Source organism: Macaca nemestrina, chromosome 17 (assembly GCF_043159975.1).
Source record: "Macaca nemestrina isolate mMacNem1 chromosome 17, mMacNem.hap1, whole genome shotgun sequence".
In the NCBI taxonomy this organism is placed as follows: Eukaryota; Metazoa; Chordata; class Mammalia; order Primates; family Cercopithecidae; genus Macaca; species Macaca nemestrina.
Window position 1 is genome coordinate 48,411,560 of NC_092141.1, and position 8,084 is coordinate 48,419,643.

Consider the following 8,084-nt stretch of genomic DNA (forward strand, 5'->3'; position numbering starts at 1 on the left):
TCAGACACCTTGATCCTGCCCAGTCCTGTAATGCTGCTTTTGTTCAGGCTGGGGCTTTAGCATTTTCCACTCCTCCCTAGGTCCTCTCCCTGGGTGATGACATCTGTTCGCACGGCTTCTCTCACCAACATATGCCAACGAAGCTCAACTCCAATCTCATTTTTCTCTCCTGATACTGTCTTCTGGACGTTTCTGCCAGAAAGAGATGTTAAGTCCTCCAATTCAGACTGGAACCCAGACTCTCCCTCCAGGTCTCCCTCATGTCCTCCATTTTGGTAATGGCACCACCAGCCAGCATCCAGTTGCTCAAGTCAGAAACCTGGGCTTCAGTGCCAACTCCCTCCTCTCCCTACCTGCCCACCCCAAATGCTCACCAAACTGCAGATTCTACCTCCAAAGATCCTCTACATCTCTACACATTTCCTCTCTTCCAGCAGGCCTGGCAGTGCTTGCTATAACGGCAAATCCCCGGGTCTGGGCTGGCCAAGATGTCAGCTGTGTGAGGCTATGGAGCTGCTGTGAATGGTCCTCCTGGGCCCTAAGCTGTTGTTCATGGAGTGATGGTTTTCTGACATGTGGAGCCAGGGAACGGCCCAAGATGGGAGGCCACTCAACGAGAAGACTGCTGCTTTCATTGGTGACCCTGCTTTCAGCTCTGCGTGACCTGAATCTTGCGCTCTGGCTGCCACCTTGTGCGTGGTGAGGAAGCGGGGCACTGCTATAGGCCATTCGCCAGAGTCACAGGCTGCTGGAGAGGCCTGTTGCTTCCTAGGGGCAGGTGGGCCTGGGAGTACTGGATCAGGGGTTTCCAGCATCTGACCCAACACCTCTTTCTCCTTCAAAGGTTCCAAATGGTCTCTTCCTTCAAACCCTTCCATGGGAGGCCACTCAGTCTATGCCAAGATGGGACGGGCCTTCCCTCTCTTTTAAGAAGAGAAAAAACCTGAAACAAACCAAACTAAGGCCAAGAAGCCTCCAAATATGGCTCTTCGTGTAAAGCCTCCAGCCCAGGGCCTGGCACAGGGCACGCTCTTGGGAAACAACAGTGCTCCTGCATCCTTCATCCCTTCACAGCCTGACCTCTCTCCCTCTGTCCAACCCTAGCAGGTACCTGCACGGACCATCAGACAGCAGAGGAGGAGCCAGCCTCTCGCCAACCTGCCTGCAGATAAGCTTTTGAACAAGACAAGTCTCTCAGCGTGTGCTAATATAAACCTTTGGCATCGGGTGTAAGGAATTGTGAAACTCCTCCAGATATAATTGAGTGAATCATCTGTGGCATTTAGAGAGCACCGCTCTAATGGGAAGGTGGAAAGTGGACTCCTATTTGATAACTGAGCACATTGAGGCTCCTCTCAGACCCTTCCCAGCTGTCACGCTTTCTTCTTTTAGAAACACCCTCAACAGGAGAAATGCTCATCCCAGCAAGAGCCACCAGAGACCCCCTGGTTCTGAGGGTGTAAGGCAGCTTTGTGTGCCTCCTCCTTTTCCAGGCCAGGCAGGACAGTCCCAAGTAGGGCTCTTTGGAATTGGGAGCTGATCAAAAATAAGGAGGACAAGGCCAGAGGGTCTTTGGAGGCTCGGTTGGTGAGTTCTGTAGAGGATCCTCCAGCATCAGGTTTGACAGAGTCTGAGTCAGGTATTATTTATTATTTATTTTTAAACAAAGTCTCCCTCAGCCACCCATGCTGGAGTGCAGTGGCACCATCTCAGCTCACTGCAACCTCCACTTCCCAGGTTCAAACGATTCTCCTTCTCCTGAGTAGCTGGGGTTACAGGCATGCTCCACCACCCCCAGCTAGTTTTTGTATTTTTAGTAGAGACAGGGTTTCACCATGTTGGCCAGGCTGGTCTTGAACTCCTGACCTCAGGAGATCCTTCCGCCTCGGCCTCCCAAAGTGCTGGTATTACAGGTGTGAGCCGCTGCGCCCGCGGGCCAGGTATTCTTTACGCCTGCTAGCTACCTGCAGCCTTAAGAGTTGATGACTTGGCCGGCATGGTCTGAATTTTGCACTCTGATCTCCCCTTTTCCCCTGGGGGTAAATGCTATCTCACTGAAGTAGATGTCTCAGCATCCGTGAGGTAGTGGCACCAACTCTGCCTCTTGAGCCGGAAATCCTGGGTTCAATACTTGGCTCTGTCACTTTCTGGTTTGTGCCTGTAGGCACAGCCACTCCTTCTGCGCCTGTCAATGCAATGGAGATAATATTGCAAATAACATCTGCTTCTTGGGATCATGGAGATTAAAATAACATATGTGAGAGGGCTTGGCACATTCTCTGTCCCTGATGTTCCAAAACTAAACAGGAACTCAACAAATGCTGATTCCCACCCTCCTTCCTTCCCCTCTTATGGAAGGGCATTGCTTTAGATTTCTGATTCAGAAAAGGAGGGTTGAATCTGAACTGAGTTTTAGTTTTCTCATCTATAAAATGAGAAAAGAAAAAGACATTTACATTGAGTGTGTTAGTAATCAGCCACCAGCCATTGGACTTGGCACTACTATATTAGGATTATTATCTCTAATCCTCCCCACAACTTGGTAGGAGAGGCATTATCACCTCTACCTCACAGAGGAGGAAACTGAGGCTCAAGGAGGTGAAGAAACTTGCTCGAGGTTATGGGCTAAGGGTCAGAACTGGCTTCAAACCCAGTTCTCTCTAACCCGAAGCATTCGCTTTATTCTCTAAGATGCCACTACTGCTGCCATTACCACCACTACCACTGCGTGTTCTGTGCCAGTCTTGCCTTCTTCCCTTTTCCTCTGAGGCCACTGGACCCAATCGATGTGTATTTTTAGTGACTTTGAGCTTATTAACAAAAAGGAAACAAACATGTTTTAAAATAAGTTTATGACTTATTTTTAAATAGTCACTGATACAAGTTCATACAAGAATTTTTTAAAGGAGAGAATGAAAAGACAAAAAAAAAAAAAAAAGAGGTCCTCTCAAATGGTACTGGAGACACAATCAGATTTAACATTCAATTTTATGAAAGCTCCTTCAATTAGACCTGCTAAGCATCAATCTTGTGCAATGAAGTGTACAAAATGGCAGAGAGTTACCTTTTAGAGGATGATAATTTACAGTCACCTCCACCAACTCCAACCACCCATCCCCACTGGGCCATGAAGTTGTGTTGTCTTTTGGCCTCCACTTCACAGAGAAGGGGCTGATCAAAGGAGGGGCTGTCATTGCACCAGCTCTCGCCCTCCCCATGTGGGTGAATCAGCTCGGCCCAAGCTGGTAGAGTCAGGAAATAGTTCAGGTACCTCGAAAACAACTGTTTAAAGTGTTTGGGGGGAAAATAAAGTGTTTTGGGGATGTCCCCAAGCCCCACTTGGCATGGGTAGCAAAGCTAGGGTGTCCTTTCCTTGCCTTTCCAACTCTTGGTCAAAATATGCTTCCTTGGGATAACTTAGAAGAGACTTGTTTGGGAATCACTTTTCTTTAACTTCCAGAATTCCTAACCAGGGTGCCTGAAGCAAGGGCTGGGTCTGTGAAATGACGTAGCTCCATTAGGAATGATGGAAACTATGTGAGCTGCTTTTAATAGCATCAAATATGGCACAGCACAGTCCTCCTTCTCCCTAGCCCCCACGTGCTGGTAGCCTGGCCCACATGTTCTGTGGCCCAGACTGAAAAGACAGTGGCTGTCTCTTTAGGGCAGCGATGGACCTGAATGTACTCGGGACACAGCATAGGAGGTTCAGGCATTAAGCTCCAGCCTGTCCCATGAGAGACCCAAATGTAATTTTCTGGCCCAAAAAAAAGAATCTTTGGCTTCTTTTTCTATCAGTGTAGAGGAGAACACAGAGCCTGGGACTCAGCATGAGGAGATGTAGTCCTAGTTGCATCTGTCACATGCTGGCCATGTCTCCCCTCTCTCTGAGCCTCCTTTTCCTCCTCCACACAACTCCTCACAACCCTTGCAGCACTAAAGTTCGATGATTCCCAAATCACGTTCACAATCACGAATTTCTCAGCCATGGCAGGGCTCTGCTGAATCTATAGCAGACCTCTCTGGAGCAGAATTAGGGACGGAGGAGCTAGAACTTCTTTTTCTATTTATCTTACATTTTAAACTTATTCTCATACTGTTCAAATATCGAATGTCTATATTTGTATAGTAGTACATATGTATAATTTGTAAATCAATTTGTAAATAAGATATTGGTAGCTCGTGCTTTAAGGTTTGTTTGTTTGTTTGTTTGAGATGGAGTCTCCCTCTGTTGCCCAGGCTGGATTGCAGTGACACCATCTCAGCTCACTGCAACCTCTGCCTCCCAGGTTCCAGCGAGTCTCATGCCTCAGCCTCCCGGGTAGCTGGGACTACAGGTGCGCACCACCACACTCAGCGAATTTTTAAATTTTTAGTAGAGACGGGGTTTCACCATGTTGGCCAGGCTGGTCTTAAACTCCTGGCCTCACATGATCTGCCTGCCTCGGCCTCCCAAAGTCCTGGGATTACAGGTGTGAGCTACTTTGTCCAGCCTTAAGGTTTTTTGCTGAAGGGAGAGGAGGTTTAAAAAAAGTGTGGAGACCCACAGGGGGATGGGGAAGTCACCATGAGGTTCTGCTCACAGGCTGGGACCTCTGCCACTCCTGTCATGCTCTGGGCTCTCCACCGTCCTCCCAGAGGTGGATCACCAGAGCTCTGGGTGGAGAGACCAGGCCCAGGAGTAGAAAGAGAAGAGGCCTGGAGCTTCACTCCTCATTAGATGTCTGCCTAATCTCTGTGAGTCTGTCTCCCCACGTTAATTAGGGGCAATAAAATACTCCCTATCTTTCAAGGTTATAGAACAGATTAAATGAGATGATAGAGATGAAACGTGTGCTCAGTTCAAGTTGTCCCCTTCCCCCCACATAATTTGCCTGTCTGCACAGGACTCATTTTAGATGTCTAAAAGAGTGAGATTTTTCTTTTCTGGGAAATTCTATTTATTGACTTTATCGCGTCTCCTGTCTCACAGTTAAGCCTCCTTTACCAGACGCCAAAGTCCAGATCTACGTGTGGTTAGGTGCACAAGGCCAGCAGCAGGAGAGCGACGCTGGAGGAATCCTGCCTGGTCCTCCCAGCCCTCTGAGCGCCCCCCACTGCCAGGGGTTTGGGACGCATCCAGGATGCAGGATAGCATTCAAGGACACTTAGAAAAGAGTGTGCCTCCAGCAGGTCAGCCAGCCATCCTCACCAGTGCCCCCAGGACGGGATGGCTTGAGCTTTGCTCCCTCATTCCAAGTCCGTTGTCACACTCGGTGATGCTGGGGATACATCTATTGTCGAAAGAAAGTCCCAGCTTTGTTGCTGTCTTTTTGGAGGCCTTGGGCAAGTCCCTCTATCTTTCTTGGCTTCAAAGTCCTCTGTTATAGAAAGGGATGAGTAACAGCTGTGTTGCCAACCTCCTGGCCTTGGTCCACAGGCCAAACGAGATGCTTCTGAATGAAAATACATAGTAAGAAATGAAAAGGATTGTGACGAGTAAGCTTCTTGTTGGTCCAATCCGTGCCAGTCCATGCTCATTTCTTCATGAAAAGACCCACTGCTTTTTATAGGATGAGGAGGGGGAATGATTGGCAAGGCACTGACCAATCCCATTAGCTCTGAGAGGGGGATGATTTAGCATCACCTGCCTTATCAATCTCCCTGCTCTGCCTGCATCCTCAGCTTTTGGGGAGGCCAATTTCCGGCACACACAGAAAAGCCTGTGGCTGTGGCCGGGAACAATTGGCCACAGTGCTCCTCTCGTGTTGATCCTTTCATTTCCTCCTGCCGGGGACAGCGGTTCTAAGTTTTGCGCTACTCTTTTGGACTAATCACTTACAACAGCCCTGAGCACTCAGCCCCTCTCTCACTCTTGCTGTCCAGCTACTGCTCTGTATGGCAAGGTCACTAATTGGGACATGATCCCGGCCAAATGGCAAGAGAGATTCAAGGAGCCGGTTCCCTGGACCTCAGATATCCTGCCCCCAACTTTACAGCTCAGGCGGCCATGGAGGAAGCGTGAGTCACACTCGAGAGGTGAGGCCGCGGCTTAGGAAAGGCTTCGGCAATGACATTTTTCACGCTTTTAATAAACCCCTATATTATTAGAACTTGCCAAAGCTGAATTTAATGAAAGTCTTAGGCCCTAAGGCCTGAATTTTTCTTTTGTATTGCAAAATGAAACCAACTGGTTCAATTCAAATTAACCCCAGAAAATGTGAAGGCTTTATATTTCTTTCTTCCCCCACCCTTCTTCTCTCTCTCTTTCTCTGCTCTCTCATTTTGAAATTTTTCTGTGGTTACAATCTCTTGGAAGAAAAGGAAATGTACAGGAGGAAGAAGAAATCAAACATGAGAAACATATTCAGATAGTTACAGCTTTCCCTATGGGATTCCTTAAGCAGAGTTACCCATCACTGATACAAGTTCATATGAGAATTTTTTAAAGGAGAGAATGAAAAGGCAAAAAAATAAAGAGGTCCTCTCAAATTGTACCGGAGACACAATTGGACTTAACATTCAATTTTATGAAAGAAAGCTCCTTCAATTAGACCTGCTAAGCATCAACCTTGTGCAATACCGGTGCCCCCAAACAAACAAAAAACAAACAACCCTTCCAGAAATAATAAAATGACATGTTCTTTATTTTTCAGATTTCTGAGGCTGAGCCTTTGGAAACTACCCTGGGGGTGGGGGGGACAGTATTAGGGGTGGTAAAGCAATGTGCCACTGGGCACCTGGCCTTCAACTATTCAGAAGCTACGGTGGCAGGAAATAGCTCAGCGGCAGCTTCCGTGTTTGCAGGAGCTAATGAAAAGACATCTTTTTTCCCCCTCACAGCTACGTTCATAAACAAATGTTCACTATCCAACCTTCACTCCCATTTGGCACATAGTTCCCAACAGAGCAGGCCTTCAAATGCCTCCTTGTCCTGTATGGAGCAGAAAGGTACAAGAGCTCAGCCTTCAAGGCCTTCCCTGCGCGCCTTCCTGAAGGCAGGTCAGTCAGCCTCAGGGGCACACGACCCCCACTGGAACTACCGGACTAGAGTTACCCAAGATGTCGGGAGGGGAACGACTGCAGATACCCTGCCTTCAGCATCTAGAGGCAGGCGGTTGAAGGGGGCTGGGAAAAACCCAGGCCCAGAGCTGCCTTTGTCTTGGCTGATTCCTCCTTTTGGGAATCGGGCTCAGCTCCGATTCCTGCAGGGAAGTCCCTGCTTGGCATCAAGGCTGGCCTCAGGCATAAGATCCTAATTATTTGAATGGTATTTGTTTTCATAGCTCTTTTTTTTTTTTTTTAAATGTGTCCAGGTCGATGGCATTTTAATGCCTTATTAAACAGGGGTTTTACAGCAGTCTGTCTGTTCAGTCTCTGGGCCCATGCCTGCACTTTGTGTGCAGGGATTTTATCTTTCCTGCTGGCCGAAAATATTTTCCGAATTCCCTATAAAAGTTTTCGAGATTTCCTAAGACAAATAGAGCTCCACCAGCTCTAAAATGACCTTGATGCAGTCGGAATTATATTCAGACACAGGCGTTCTCCCCTGTTTACACAAAGAACTGAACCTCGCTTGTACTCATTAACTGCCGTTATGAGGACACCAAGTTTGCTCCACGAATGTGCTGGTGCATAAAAACACGACTGTACCTGGGATGGCTCACCAGCGTCCCATACTTTACTGGTTTCTTCCATCCTCTCAGATGGCTGCCTTGGCTTTGAAGGCGGCATCAATAAAGCCTGTCCTGGATGCGGTTTCCATGAGTGGGCAGCAGCTCCCAGCTGAGGGAGCAGCCAGGCCTGTAGCGGGAACATGGCTGTCGTGAAGACCACAGAGCCAGCTCCTTTTGTTTCCTTGCCAGTGTTTAAACCTTTATGAAAATGAATTGTCTTTTTGGAAAGAAGCTGGATTTAGAAAATATTATCATAAGCCATGAGTCAGGCCACTTAGTGTTATGGAAAAAGCCTAGAACAGACATGGATTCAAATCTCCTTTCTGACATGCTGTAGGGTGTGATCTTGGGCAAAATAAAAATAAAAAATAGTACCAAGTTCTTTATTTTAAGAAATGGGGGAAATTATATATGTATATGTCTCAGAGT